The sequence below is a fragment of the Bactrocera dorsalis genome, chromosome 2 (genome assembly GCF_023373825.1).
Source record: "Bactrocera dorsalis isolate Fly_Bdor chromosome 2, ASM2337382v1, whole genome shotgun sequence".
Taxonomy (NCBI): domain Eukaryota; kingdom Metazoa; phylum Arthropoda; class Insecta; order Diptera; family Tephritidae; genus Bactrocera; species Bactrocera dorsalis.
This window is the reverse complement of record NC_064304.1, coordinates 50,941,773-50,956,981: the sequence shown is the minus strand read 5'-3', so window position 1 is coordinate 50,956,981 and position 15,209 is coordinate 50,941,773. Positions and strand designations below refer to the sequence as shown.

At 37.0% G+C, this 15,209-nt stretch overlaps 1 long non-coding RNA gene across 1 annotated transcript; it reads left to right on the top strand.

Annotated features, from left to right (window-relative positions):
* Positions 1-11,807: 11,807 nt before the first annotated feature.
* Positions 11,808-14,769, top strand: LOC125776290 (uncharacterized). Its single transcript, XR_007421611.1, has 3 exons — positions 11,808-12,703; positions 12,796-14,238; positions 14,292-14,769. It is a non-coding gene; the product is annotated as an uncharacterized LOC125776290 (long non-coding RNA).
* The last annotated feature ends 440 nt before the right edge of the window (positions 14,770-15,209 follow it).

Genomic DNA, 15,209 nt, shown 5'->3' with positions numbered 1-15,209 from the left:
GTCGCTATCTAGGTAGAAAACCCTAGAAACGTAAAACACCCCAGCAGGAAATGAAATATTACAAAATTGCTTTCGGTTCCTTTCTAAGTTTATCTTCATCTTCATTATATTTTTCACAAATCAACTGGCTAATATGTGATTAAGTTTTTATAGATTCGAGTAAAGGTGAGAAAGTCTAATCCTTCTTTAATTTGAGAATACAAGTATAGTTTAGAGCTTGTATTTGAACAATACCTTGTAGTAAAATCAATTCCTTTACAATATTATTACCCAAAACCACAAAATTAACCGACTTTTATAGCCGACTCAAAGAAGATACTGACATTTTTATTCTTTATTTATTATATTATACTAAACAATCTTTCTAGTTTATTTCAAATTTTCCGAGTTTTTATTCATAAGTAACGATTTGCCAAAATAAAGCCGATAATATAAGTACCCATCTTTTGCAAAAATTGGTTTCAATGATTTTGATGACGCACCGCAGGGTAGTTTCATTTGGCGCCGACGGTTTTCAGCGAGCCAGGCGTACGCGCCAATGTTTTTATGTGCATTCAAACCTCACACTAGAATGTGTTAATTGAGCGAACGGCAGACACGAGGAGATACCGACCGTCATGATGCGACACACCGCCGTTCATGGAATGTAATCATTATTTCTTAATCGTGTACTGCCCACTTTGAGGAAGGCAAAAGAGGGATAGAATCATTAATTGTGAAGTGTAACGATAACTGTCAACTGAAATCACAAAGAGTGTCAAAGGGAAATTTCTCAAAAACCTTTGGCCAATTGACTTCCAAACGGTAACTACAGAAAGCACCTACATTAAAGTCAAACATTTGCACTATGTACAAAATAAAAATAAAAGCACAAATTTCCATGGAAATGGAATTGAACATCTCCAAAACATCGATTTATCGCATTTTGACCGAACAAATTCTCTCATCGGTCGACGCTCCCCGCATTCACCTGATATGGCACCGTGATACTTCTTCCTTCTCGTAAAAATGCATTTGCCCATGAAAGGAAAGCATTATGCAGACGTAGAGGCCATTCAAAAGGCTTGCACCGGCATACTGGCAGACATACCGGCCAACGAGCTAAAACACTCGTTCTATATGCTTTTGGACCGTGCAAAAAGCTGTATTGAAGCAGAAGGAGACTATTTTTAATAAAATAAATCGATATTTGCTTTAAGTCCTTTTGTATTAAGGCGGAGTCATGCACACTTTTAAAAAAGCGTTTACTGAATATTCTTCTCCATCCTTCGATGCTAGTATATATCATTTACAGTTGTATCTGAATATCTGACTTTGTTCCAGCACTTCATGGTTATTCGCTTAACGGCAATTTGTTCCTGACGGACAGTCAAACGGAATTGAATTCACCTCATTTTCCTGATCATTTATTTTTAGATGTATATATAACTCTATATCTATCTCGACTAGTTTTACACAACCGATAGGTGAACAAAACTATTATACCATGTTGCGAGAATATAAAAATTAGAAACAGGTGGGTAGGTAGGGTGGCTTTGTGATACCACTGGGATTAAAGTGCCCTCACTCATGAAAAGTTTTATTAGGGCTACTTCCGAGTCGTCTTCAGAAACTTTCCACCTATAACTGCTATTCGTTTTCTATGTAAAGTTTTACAATCGCATATAAAATACTTAATATTCCCTGACAGCTTCTACAATAATCGTTGTGTAACGTTTGATGTCTTGCCAATTGTGCAGTGACCTTTATAGTACTTGTACTACCTTAAAAATACTAGTTTTATATCTTTTTCTTCTTTTTCTATATTAGCGTAGACACCGCTTATGCTACTTTTCGCTACGTGGCGCCACGTGGATATTCCAAGCGAAGCCACGTCCTTCTCCACCTGGTCCTTCCAACGAAGTGGCGGTCTTCTTCTTCCTCTGCTTCCCTCGTCTTGTACAGCGTCGAATACTTTTAGAGCTGGAGTGTCCATTCAGGCAACATGACCTAGCCAGCGTAGCCGCTGCCTTTTAATTCGCTGAACTATGTCAATATCGTCATATATCTCATACAGCTCATCGTTCCATCGAATGCGATGTGCGCAGTGGCCAATGCGCAAATTACCATAAATCTTTCGCAGAACTTTTCTCTCGAAAACTCGCAACGTCGACTCATCACTTGTTGTCATCGTTCAAGCCTTTGCACCATATAGCAGGACGGGAATCATACATAGGCTGCTATATATATTTATGGACTAGGCAACACTAAGTGTTGCCAGGTGCAATCTGACATTTCCATTGGAAAGCTTGACATTTTTTAGCATAACATCACTCAGAACGTTTTGTCATTTAATCGTGAATTGCTTTATTTACAGGGAATTAAAAAATTCATCTCGGCCAAAAAATGGAATTAACTCGTGAACATTTTCGTGCGATCATTTTTCACAACTTTCGACGTGGGTTATCACGACAAGAGTGCATCGATAAACTAAAATCTTTGTATGGCTATGAAGCACCATCCTATAGCTCTGTGAAAAAACTGTTACAACGAATTCAATCGTGGCCGACGCTCGCTCAAAGACGAATTCCGTGAAGGTCGTCCAAAAACAGCCGTTGTGCCAGAAAACATCGATGCTGTACGTGAACTGATAATGCAAGACCGTCATGTAACATACCTTCAGATAGAGGCAAGCCTATGCATTTCTCCCACCAGCATACATTCGATATTGCATGAACACCTGGCCGTAAAAAAGGTTTATTCTCGTTGGATCCCGGCCAATTTGACAATCGCTCAAAAAAAGGCTCGTGTGAATTGGTGTAAAGAAATGCTGAAAAAATACGATCGAAAAAACAAAAAAAAAACATTTTCGTTGATAAATATTCTTATTTGCATTATTAGGCCAGAAATATATATAGCAGCCCTCGTAAGTGCCTTACAGAGTTCGGTTTTTCTTCGTCGAGAGTGGACTTTACTTCTCAATTTCCTACTCAGTCCGAAGTATTCGTAGCACCTGTTGGCAAGAGTTATCCTACGTTGGATTTCCAGGCTGACATTGTTTTTTTTTTTGATTGATGACAGGAGATATTACACCTTACCTTCGTTCACAACTAGACCTATTTGCTTTGTTTCCTTCTCCAGTCTGGAGAAAGCAGAACTAAAGGTACGGGTGTTGAGGACAATGATATCAATATCATCGGCATACGCCAGCAGCTGCACATTCTTATCGAAAATTGTACCTGCTCGATTAAGTTCTGCACCTCTAATTATTTTCACCCGAAGTAGAATGAAGAAGTCGCCCAACAGGGAGTCACCTTGTCTGAAACCTTGTTTGGTATAGAACAATTCGTAGATGTCCTTCCCGATCCTGGCGAAGCTTTTGGTGCTGCTAAACGTCAGTTTACACAGCCGTATTAGTTTTGTGGGGATACCAAATTCAGACATCGCAGCATGAAGGCAGCTCCTTTTCGTGTTGTCGAAAACAGCTTTGAAATCGACAAAAAGGTGGTGTGTGTCGATCTCCTTTCACAGGTATTTTCCAAAGCTTGGCGCATGGTGAGTATCTGGCTGGCTGTTGATTTTCCAGGACTAAAGCCACACTGATAAGGTCCAATCAGTTTGTTGACAGTGGGCTTTAATCTCTCACACAATACACTCGATGGAACCTTATACGCGATGTTAAGGAGGCTTATCCCACGGTAGTTGGCGCAGATTGTGGGGTCTCCCTTTTTGTGGATTGGGCAGAGTATACTTAAATTCCAATCGTTGGGCATGCCTTCGTCCGACCATATTTTACAAAGAAGCTGATGCATGCTCCTTATCAGTTCTTCGCAACACGACACTTCTCGTCGTACCAGCTGTTCTTTTGCATTTTCCGAAAACCATGGTTTCGGTTGCAGCTGTACGTAACAGAGAGCTGCAACGATCACAATTTTTTCAATCATACCCGATCATTGACTCAGATTTTTTGTGACGGAAAACTTTGCTTCAACAAAAATGAATGATGGTAAGCGAGCGTGCTCAAAGAGAACAATCAGTTTCAATCACTGTTGCTTGTTACGTAATGATTTTTTTCGATCGAACGCCTTGTGTGAGCATCAAAAAATGTTCGAGAATGCTGCTTGCATTCCGATCGATCACAATCATATCGTTTGGTCATACCGGGTGGTTTCTGCCAGCAGCGCAGTCGCTGTGCGTTCTTTTTCTTTAGCTGGAAATATTATAACTGAAAAAAGAAATAGGCTCGGACCATGTTCAGTTGATAATTTATTGTTTTAAAATTCATTTTTTTAGAGTTTTAGCTATTAAGAAACCAAGTTTATTACCTTCTTTTAATTTTAAGTTTTTGTTGATCTCAATGAAGAAGTGATAAAAATTTGAAATTTGTGTTCCCTAATATTTTAAGCATTACCTTTGTTTATTAATATTAAGCATTAATTGAATTTTAGTTTTAAGCGTTAAAAATATGCAGTAATGTTTTGGATTTTATGCATCGCAACTTGTTTCCGTTAAAACACACAAATATGTATGTACATACAAACTATGCAGGGCAATTCTCGATCTGATTGGTTCAATCACAATCAATTCAAACGCACACTTGATCGATGTATGAGTTTTCGTGCATCATTGGACTTGATCGTGTTTTTCTGTACAATCATTTCCAATCATCATACCGGAACCGAACAATCAGTTTCAATGAGTAAGCAAAGCAATCAAATCAATTGATCGAACTCCTTCGTTTTAAGCACGGAACTCGATCGAACAATTTTGTTGCGAACCGCTGTGCTGAGTTGTGACCGTTTTAAGCGAGGCTGGTCAAACCGGATCGATCATACTCAATGCAGGTCTCTGGTACGTAAGGAGCTTGAAGGGCCGTCCCACAGTTCTCTTATATCGAGTTGTTGACGAGTGCTCTCAGAGAGCAGAAGTGCAAGTCGAGTAGAAAATTGTTCGGCTATCTGTTGTGATTGCAGCTTCTCGACGTCGAAAATTCCTTGTGTTTGTTGGCGTGCGCTTTTTGCTGCACAGAGGCGGGTGCGAATTTTGGCTACAACAAGATAGTGGTCCGAGTCGAAGTTAGTACCTCAGAGCGCACGCACAGCTAAAACACTGGAGACGTGTCTTCCGTCTATCACAACATGATCGATCTGGTTAGTGGTTTTTCGATCCAGAGACAGCCAGGTGGCTTGATGGTTTTTCTTATGCTGGCATCTAGTACTACAGATAATATTTCGGGCCCCGGCGAAGTCGATCAGCCTCAACCCATTTGGGAATGTTTCGTCGTGGAGGTATCTTTGGTCGCATGGTCCTTCTCTTCCGTCGGGGCGTGGGCGCAGATTAGCGATATGTTGAAGAACTTCGCTTTGATGCGGATTGTGGTTAGACGTTCTTCCACCGGGGTGAATGACAGTACTTGCCGAGGGGTTCTCTCTCCCACCACAAATCCCACACCAAATTTACGCCGCTCCTTTATATGGCCTTTTGTAGCAAATGCCACAAGGACCTACTCGTCTCAGTCCTCGTCTCGTCCATCGCATTTGCTCCTGAATGAACACAGTGTTAGTATTTTCTGCTGCCATGAGGTCAAATAAAGAAGCTAATTTGCTATGGTGATAATTAATTTGCAGAAGACGCTTTGCAGAGACGGCTCGAGCCTAAAATCTTGCGCAGTCAATGGCTTCCTGGAATTACTTCGTTAGCTCCTCCTTGTTTGGCGGTTGCAGCTATGCCTTTATCAGCCGTTAGGCAACACGTCGTTTCTCCGCATATCTCGCCTTCGCTATGTCTTCAACGTTAATATCAGACCACGCAGTACCAGCAGCAACACTTTTGGTATCCCCCTTTTTAGCAGCCACTCTTTGGCAACATGGTTCGGAAATAGCTGCTTCTGTGCCGTTGCTTTCCGAGAGCCAGCCTTAGCTTCAACCCCTTGCTAGTGTTAGCCTTTGCGCAGGGAACAAGCTCTTCTTCTGTCCTTGAAGGAAAATATGTCTGTTTCCGCATAGCGTCCACCACGTAAGTAAAGCTGTCTTGTTACGAAGGGCGCCAGGTACCTGAAACTCAGTACCAGACTGGGCTATTTAGGGGCCGCCAACTAGGTTAATCCTCAGCGCATGGCACATTAATCCATCTTTTATTTTACCCTCCAGCATAGTAAGACTAACTACCTGGATATTTTGCAAGAAGCTTTGGAGGAGCAACAAACACCCAGCTATGAAGTCTAGCTTTAGCTGGATAACTCACTGCTGCCAACCCGTCCCTGCCTCCATCGTTAAATGTGGTATGAGATCCAAGGCAAGTTTTCACCCGATTTTATGCATTCAAAGAACAAATACGCACCGTTATGAGAAAAACACGCTCTCAAAATTTTACTAAGATAACTAACATATTGACCGATATATGTGATACAATGTCACCCGGAAACTTGAAAATCTTTATATTAGATATATGGGGGCTAAAGAAAGTACTGACCCCATTCATCCCAATTCATTAAACGAGTTATTAAACTCACATATCATAAGAAAAGAAAGATGTGTCGGATGATAAATTTATATGTATGTACATATGTCGGTTGGAATATTCCATCGCTGTTGTCAACAAGTGTGACCATGTGTGTATAATGACAATGAATTCTCGATGCGCCAAAAAGGCAATCAACAGGGAGCTGCAACATAACAGATGCATATATACGAACATTGGCCACGTCTAGTAGCAGTTGCAAAATTTTGATGACTGAAAACAGCAGGAGAAACAATAAAGGTGCCATCAACGTTTGCACATATTAATGACATAAAAGCAAGAAAAGAAACAGTCCCTTGTTCATCTTCAAGTATGCCTTGAGTAAAACATCATGAGAAGCAAAATTAACTGAGTGAAATGTCCTTGCAAGAAGAATCATCATTAGATTATGGTCCTTTGGAGATCAATTCACGAACTTGAATGGAGTTTGTTGGCCATTTCAACTATTCGTGAAGGTCGGTGAAAATCAATGACTTGCTATTGCCAATAAGGTGTTAAATTCATAAAACAATATGCTGCTGTTTGCATCTGTGTACATACACATAAACAGAATTTTTTGTGCAATTATATTTGACTTTGTATATTTGTATATTTACTTCTAATATTTGTTACCTTACGTTTGCTATAAACTAAATTAATTAAAATAAGTAGGGAAGGGCTAAGTTGGAGTGTAACCGCACATTTTACCGAGACAACATCTTCGGATGTTGACAACATTGTAGTATATTAACAAGAAAAAAATAAACTAAATGATATATACAGGGTAGGCCATTTAAAGTTGACCCATTTGTTTCTAAAAAAAAAGAACAAAAGAAAACAATGTTTTTTGTTCATTTCAAAAATAATTTATTTTGGTCCAAGGGGATTTGTTTCAGCTAATATTTAAAAATTAGATCGCGTAAATGGGCACCTTTAGCTTTGACAGCTAAATGCACTCTTTTTTCGACATTTTCCATGACTTTGGCCAATGTTTCGGATGATATGGCGGCTGTTTCACGTCGAATGTTGGCTTTCAGTTGAGCTAAGGTCTTTGGCTTATTAGCGTATACCTTGGATTTCAAATAACCCCACAAATAAAAGTCTGGTGGCGTCAAATCTGGTGACATGATGAGTTTTCGCCAAAAGTCAAGTTCGTTTTCAGCCATTTCGATGGCCCATTTGCCAAAATTAAGGCGTCGCGGATAATCAGCTGGGTTTAGTTTTTGTGCCATTTGAATTTTATATGGAAACATCTTCAAATCTTTATGAATTATGCGTCGGAGAGTGGTGCGAGAGATGTCTAATTCCTGAGAGCGGCGATAACTCGATGTCGATGGAGTCTCCTCAATACTGGCTCGTACAGCTTCGATATTTTCATCAGAACGTCTTGTGCGTTGTCTGGATGCATGACTGGCATTACTGAGATTACCGGTGTTCACAAATTTTGCGTATAAAGACTTAATTGTGTTCTTAACTGGAGCACTTTTCACTTTATTTTTTTTGCGAAACGCACGTTGAGTTAACACAATTGAAAAGTTATTTTGAATATAAAGCTGAACAATTTCAGCGCGTTCTTTTGGAGTGTACTGTTCCATGGTATAAATTGTCTTCGAATGACGCTTCTAACGCGGTATGACATTAGCCGATTTGTCAGCGCTGTTAAAAGTTACAGCGTTGCCAGATGGGTCAACTTTAAATGGCCTACCCTGTAGTATGTAGTTGTCCAATCTGGAAAATTTATTAAGATATTGTAATAATCCATCCAAATTTCGTGAAGATACTTACTATGGCAGTGATAAAAAAGTTATTTACCGTCTTTCTGCTTCCAACTTATTGAATGCCGTCAATGCTCTTAAATTAAGATGACTTTTCCCAAATATTTGCATCGCATTGAGAATATTTTGCATTCTACCCGTTTTCGTTTCAAATGGAGAACGCTCGTTTAGTGTTTTAGGAATGATCAAAAATTTTAATCGACATGATTTCAGGACTAGCCACACTGTCCCCATCCCTATATTCATAAAATAGTAATAATCTGACAGAAATATATAGTATAATCTATATGTACATATTATATATTGTCAAAAACATACAAAACAAATTTCTTCCACACAACATTGACAGAAAGGCAACTTAACACAGATGTGGGAGCGCAAAACACTTTACGTCGTATTTGACTTATTTTTTAAAAACATTGAAGTAATAAGTGGAGAGATATTCAACAATGTTTCTAAAGTATTAGAAACATTCTTGAAGGGAGAGGGCTGGCACCTCTTTATTCCCCAGGCCCGGTTTTTCTTTTGGCGGTCTTGTATGTACAGTGTGCGACAAAACTAAATGGCGGAATCTACCTTGTCGGTAGTCTTTTTATTTTTATTGTGCTCCGGAAATGTCTTTCCATGCTTTCATTACTTGAATGATTATAGCATCCTCATTTTTACAATTTTCATGTCTAATTTTTCGATCTATAGTACACCAGGTGAATCGTTGGCGTGTTGATAAATCCAATTTAAAAACGTAGGCGCATAATATCCTGAAGAATATTTTTATACATGAACCTGCCCATTAGACCATTGATATGATCAATTGACCCATGACCGGAAAAACAACCCTGCACAATCACATTGCCTACACTGTGTTTCAACCTACCGGTTGTATAACGTGGATTCAAACTTTGTCCTTCCAACCAGTGTATCAGCACTTCTGAGTCTTTCTTATTAAGCTTCCAATCGTCGGAAAAAGTACAGTTCGCCATTTGGTAGTCGTCCAATTTATGTGCCTAATCACAAATTGTTGTTGGGCCAGTCTGTTCTTTAAAGAAATGTACGTGGATTACAATCGTATTGTGTATCTCAAACACGTACACTTATTCTCAGTTTTAGACAAACTTCTTTTCTTCGTTATATTTTGCTTCCTGTCTGAGATATTTAACTTAGTAAATGAAATGAAAAAGTATGTGATATAAACTAAATCAGGGACTACATTTGGTGGGTATAAAAAGATAACTCACACATATACCAATATATTCAGTTTAAAGTCTACTAGAAAAACAGAAATCTCAATATCTGGTATATGGGGCAGAGGTAATTTGAACCACTTTCACACAGTATTGAACTAAAATATAGTTTTCACTTCAGGGCGAATGATCGATATATACGCTATAGAGCCAACCGGAAGCTAGAACTATTCACCCAGTGTCATCTATTTTTGACATCAGTACATATTATTACCAGAAAACTTTGCAATCTGAAGTTCAATAAGAACTCACAGATTTTTCCATATATATGTATAGTATATTAATGGGGGGCTGTGGAAGGCATTAAGCACCAAGGCCTGTTGGAAGATTTTCCTTAACTTTCATTGTTATATTTTAGAGATTAAGTGTTATTTTCAGTAAAAAGTCAGCTATAGACACTTACGTTCACATATTCAATATTTAGGGCTTGATGAGTTATGATCCGACTTTCACCATTTTTTGATATGATTACTTCATTTACTGCTGATTCATAAACTGTAAAGATTGTGAAAAAATAGGTAGAATTTACAATTTTTCTATATGAAAAGTAGACATGGTTGTACTTCGATTTCGCCCGAGTTCACCCATTTTCCATCGTCTGAGAAGGTACTGAAAGGATTTGTCCTCAGTATTACCTCATCAAGTCTGGTTGATATAACTTCAGAAGTTTGTGATATGAATATAAAACCTATTAAGATGCGGGGTTAAGCCGACTTTTTAAAAAAATTTAGTCTATAGAGCACCTTTTTTCCTCGATCTCTTATGTCAAATTTCCATTTTATAATATAATATGGAGCTTTTTCGCTTAAAGATATGTTAAGGACGTGCTAATAGAACGATTACGTCAATTTTGCCTTTGTACCAAAGAGCACGATGTCTCACTCAAGTTATAGCTTGCACAGATGGACAGTTGGACGGGCGGATATATATATATATATAGAGGTTCCTAGACACCTTTAAGAAAGCCTCTTCAAAAACCTATGAGTTTCATCATTCATAATAATTTTTTTTCATAGAGTTATAAAATTAATAAGAAATAAAAAAATTTCCCAAAAATAATCAAACTTTAACTGTTACTATCTTTTAAACGGTTGGATTTACGAAAAAATCATTGGAGACCTTTTTGTAGAACATTCAACTTCCCACAAAATCTAAGGAACAAGATATTTTTTCAAGTAGTTGGCAGCGAGATATAAATTTTTGGGTTGGGTTTAGTATCGCGCCGGTTAATTTTGGCTCACTGTACCTAAACGAGAGAACCAAATTGAAAATTTTAAACACGCATGTATGCTTAAATTATCGAACTTTATTTTAAAACATATTTTATAAAAATCGGTTCACAAATTTTTCCAAAATTTCACTTTAAAAAATGCTACTTTTTGCAAATTTCTCAATATATGCTAGTACATTTTCATCTATTGTGCATTGTACTAAACCAATTATGGATACATTTTCACGCACATATATTACTTATGAATTATAAAAACCACTAGTAATGTTTTAAATTACTTTTGATTGTTAATTTCTTTGTAAATCTTTAAATAAAATATTTCACATTACATTTTTCTGCATTGAGTTCAAAAACCAAAATGACTGCTTAATACCGACCAGGGTTATTTTTTTAGAGCGCGGCCGAAGGCCGCCAACGCAGAAAGGAGTACTACACGAAAGTTCATCGGTCACCCCGGGTATTCGCTCGACCAGGGTTATTTTTTTAGAGTGCGGCCAAAGGCCGCCAACGCAAAAAGTAGTACTACACATTTTGGTTTTCTTTATTTTGATATCTTGTCCATACAAAAATGTTGGCTGGGTTGCATTGGTTTCAGTTTGTATGGAAAAATGAGCAAAAACGCTGATTTTTGGTCATTTTCAAAGAGCTCCCTACGGGTCTATAGGGGCTCTAGGGGGTCGAGGGGGGGTTTATTAAAAAGTTCGGTCCTTCCTCCTTCCAATAAGATAGCGTGAGGGGGGGTAGCCCCCACCTGTTTTTCTCCATAAACAATACTAAACCGGCGCGATACTAAACATTTCCCAAATTTTTCTATCTGATAATAAGAAAAAATAGAAAACTGTATGTAGGAGGACCTTCCCGTTTCAATTAAGAACTCATATTTGGAGAGGCTTTCTTAGAGGTGTCTAGGAACCTATTTTTCTGAGTACCAAACGAAAAAAAAAATTTTTTAATCACCCTAATGTATGTATGTATATATTTATAGGATCTCTGAAGTTTTCTTTTGGGTGTTACAAATATCGTGGCAAACTTTGTAGATAAAATTATGAGTTTCACATAGTCTCATAAAGTTATAAGTTATAACGATCCGAAAACATAGCGTTCAGAGTTGTATTTGCGTAAACTTATTTTAGTATGCAATTCAAAAACTAATTTTTTAAACTAGTTTTTATGAGACGTTGTGACTACCCCAAATATTTTCACAATGTATTTATTTTCAATTCAAAATCCACACGGAGATACTTAAACTGTATTAAATACATATATACTATTTGACAGCGACCTATTAACTTTAAGTGAGATCAAATCTGCGAATCAGGTGTGAGTCACTTGCGCATAGATTTCAGCCCTTGCTGGTTTATTTAAAGAAGTTGAAGAGTTTGCTAACGTGACTTCTATATTGCTTTCCGAAGTTGCTCTCCTTTTCCTCTGCTCACTGCTCATCGCTCCAATGCAGACATATAGACTCGGGAATTTCTTTAGTACACCACTTTTTCGCCGCGAAGAGCTATTTCGCGTAACATGGGCACACTACTAATATGTAAATAATCAATCCGTTGTTTATTTTTCCACTTTTTCCACTTTTAATTCTTGTTGTCTATTTTCGCCCATTCTATATACATACGTACGCAGCATGACGTAAATTTTCAAGTACTTTTTTTGTCTATTTTTCATCACCTGTCAGACATCAGCAGTAGTCGAAGATTCGGTAGAAGTTTATTACAAACACATTTCTATTAACTTTGTATACAACCAAAATACATCAACAAATATACAATAGTGCACATTATACACTCAATTTATACGTTTAAATACCTTGCCACGGGGAGTTAATGATGCTTACTGAAACAGCAAATACTGATCGTTATCTGTAAATAATTCATAATCACATCAAACGATCAGAGCAGCAGGTACCGAAGTGTAAGATGAATAAAAATAGTCGGAATTGTGCTCTTAACAAGCTCATTGTAAGATCGGTTGTAAGTATGTATTACTCGTATATATTAAAAGAGTATGTGTAAAGTTTTATTCAGTATTCAGTATAAAAAATTGACATTTATGGTACATCTAGGTTATGTATTTGCTCTAGCTAATACTGTTATTTATGACGTACGCCTGGATGTTTTCCGAAGCTCGAATAATTGCAAGAACAAGTATTAAGAGCTTTCAATCATCGTTTAACTGACGACTTTATGAATGTATGCTAAATTATTTACATATAATAGCGAAAGGTAAGCGAATTAAAATAATTTTTTGTATGTCAATGTCGGCGCATCCCTGATATGTCTAACTTTTCGACGACACACCGCTTTCTAAATATGATTTTAATATGTAGGAGAGGCATCAACGGGTCACCAAAAATGGGGAAGGCTCCAGTGAAATTGTACTCAATTTATTCTAAACTTTAAGTAATGGATATAATATTCTGTCATCTAGATTTTACACAAATTGATTTGATGACCTACGGCAATTGGCTCAAAAAGAGCAAGAACAAATTTTACATACGCATTAAAAATGTTTATCATTAATAAAAAAGGAGTTGATATTATTTCCTACCAGTAAACCCGTGTAATCAAAGAAAGCTTATTGTTATACTTTCGCCAATGTTACTCGGAGTTGAGCTAACAATTTTTGCAATATCTAAAAATATCGAGACGGATATAGGGTTATTTATATCAAAATATTCAGGATGATGACCCGAAATGAACTCAGTCTGTGAAAGCGATAGTATAACACAATACTGTTCACTTTAAGGAGAAATTTGATTGAAAATCAGATTATAATATCCTTACAACCGTTAAATAACAAATTCTTTGGATATTTACTTAGTGATATAAGTTTATAACAATCAACATTTTTAAAATTGATTTTATAGTTTCGAATATTTTATTATTGGACTTCTTATTATTACAGATCGGATCCCACAGGCTAAACAGTACAATATACAATTAGCACTTTCACTAATAATGTTTTCTTTTCTCACAAAAAAGTATGTTCTTTCCTCAATACTTTTATACCCTTAACAGGGTATATTAAGTTTTACACGGTGTTTGCGCCATTTAAAAGAAAACGTCGGGGACCCAATACAGTGTATATACAAATGAGCAGCGTGGCGAGCTGAGTCGATTTAGCCATCTCTGCTCGGCTGTATATAGGCAAACTAGTCTCTCAGTCTTTCATATATCGAACTGAAACTTTGCATACGTCCTTTTCTCACCAAGAAACTGCTTAAGTCGGAACCAGCAATATCAGGCAACTGATCGGATGAAGTCCTTGTATGGAAAACTTTTTTATATGCCAAGGTATCGTGACGAGATTTGAGTAGATCATTATTCAAGGCATCGCAAAAATCCCAGAAGAAACTGTTTAGATCGGACTAAAATACATCTAAACACTCAAGCGTACAGAACTGTGTTTAGAAAAGTATTCATATGCCTGTTTATAAAAAGGCCGTTTGGTAATTCCTCCTCCCGAGCAGGGAAGAGGGCACATTGACGCACCTATAATAAGATAGGTAAGTGATTTTGTATCTTACTCCTCTCCAAATCATTATAGAAATGACAACAGGATCAATCACATCCTCAACGGTTTGGAAACAAAAGGATAATATGTGCTCAGAAACAGAGCATCATTGGAGTTAAATTATCCTAGAGGCGATATCACCATGACAGTACGTTTTGATGAAAGCTTTAAAAGTATCCATTGGCGCTAAAAGCAACTGGGAGGCCATTATTGAAGAATACTTAAGAAGTAACAGTGTGGTAAAGATCGGCTCGTATCCGGTGGAATTAGTTGAAGCATGTACTTGTCGGTACCCATGAATACTTCTCCAGGAATTTTAAATTTGAGTTTAAGGCTCAAACTATCGGAGTGGAAAATCCGTTAAGTGAGCAAATTAAATACATATACTACAAGCCACCTTTACATAACTATGCAGGTTAAGTTAAGTGATATAAATACAATCAACAACTAAAATCTAATCTATTCTAAATAATTGATAACTTTATTATTCATTTAGTATCAATACAAATTAATAGTTATTGAAATTTCTAGCTGATGGCTTAACCGCTAGTGCTATATATATATATTATTTGTAATTGTATTTAGTTACCTTTTCAATTTATAATAATAATAATAATTATTGAAATTATATATCCAATTGTTCTTGGGCTTGATAGTCATCGATAAATAATCTATCGGGTACCTTTTGAATTGAAGTATTTTAGTAAGTAACCAAAAACGTATTGCTGTATTGACACGAAAAGATTTCAAAAAATATTTGGTCTTCATTCAATGATGTGATGGTGACCACATTAGGAAAACAGTTAACATTAATAACAGACACGTGAGTTTGAACAAATTAACAAGATTTTAGTAGCTACGACGTAGTTAAAAATATCAACTATTTGGCCTTGTCCTTTGAAACATTCAGATTTCTACTCTATATATTATTTAAAAAGACTTTTATATATAAATGTGTTTAGG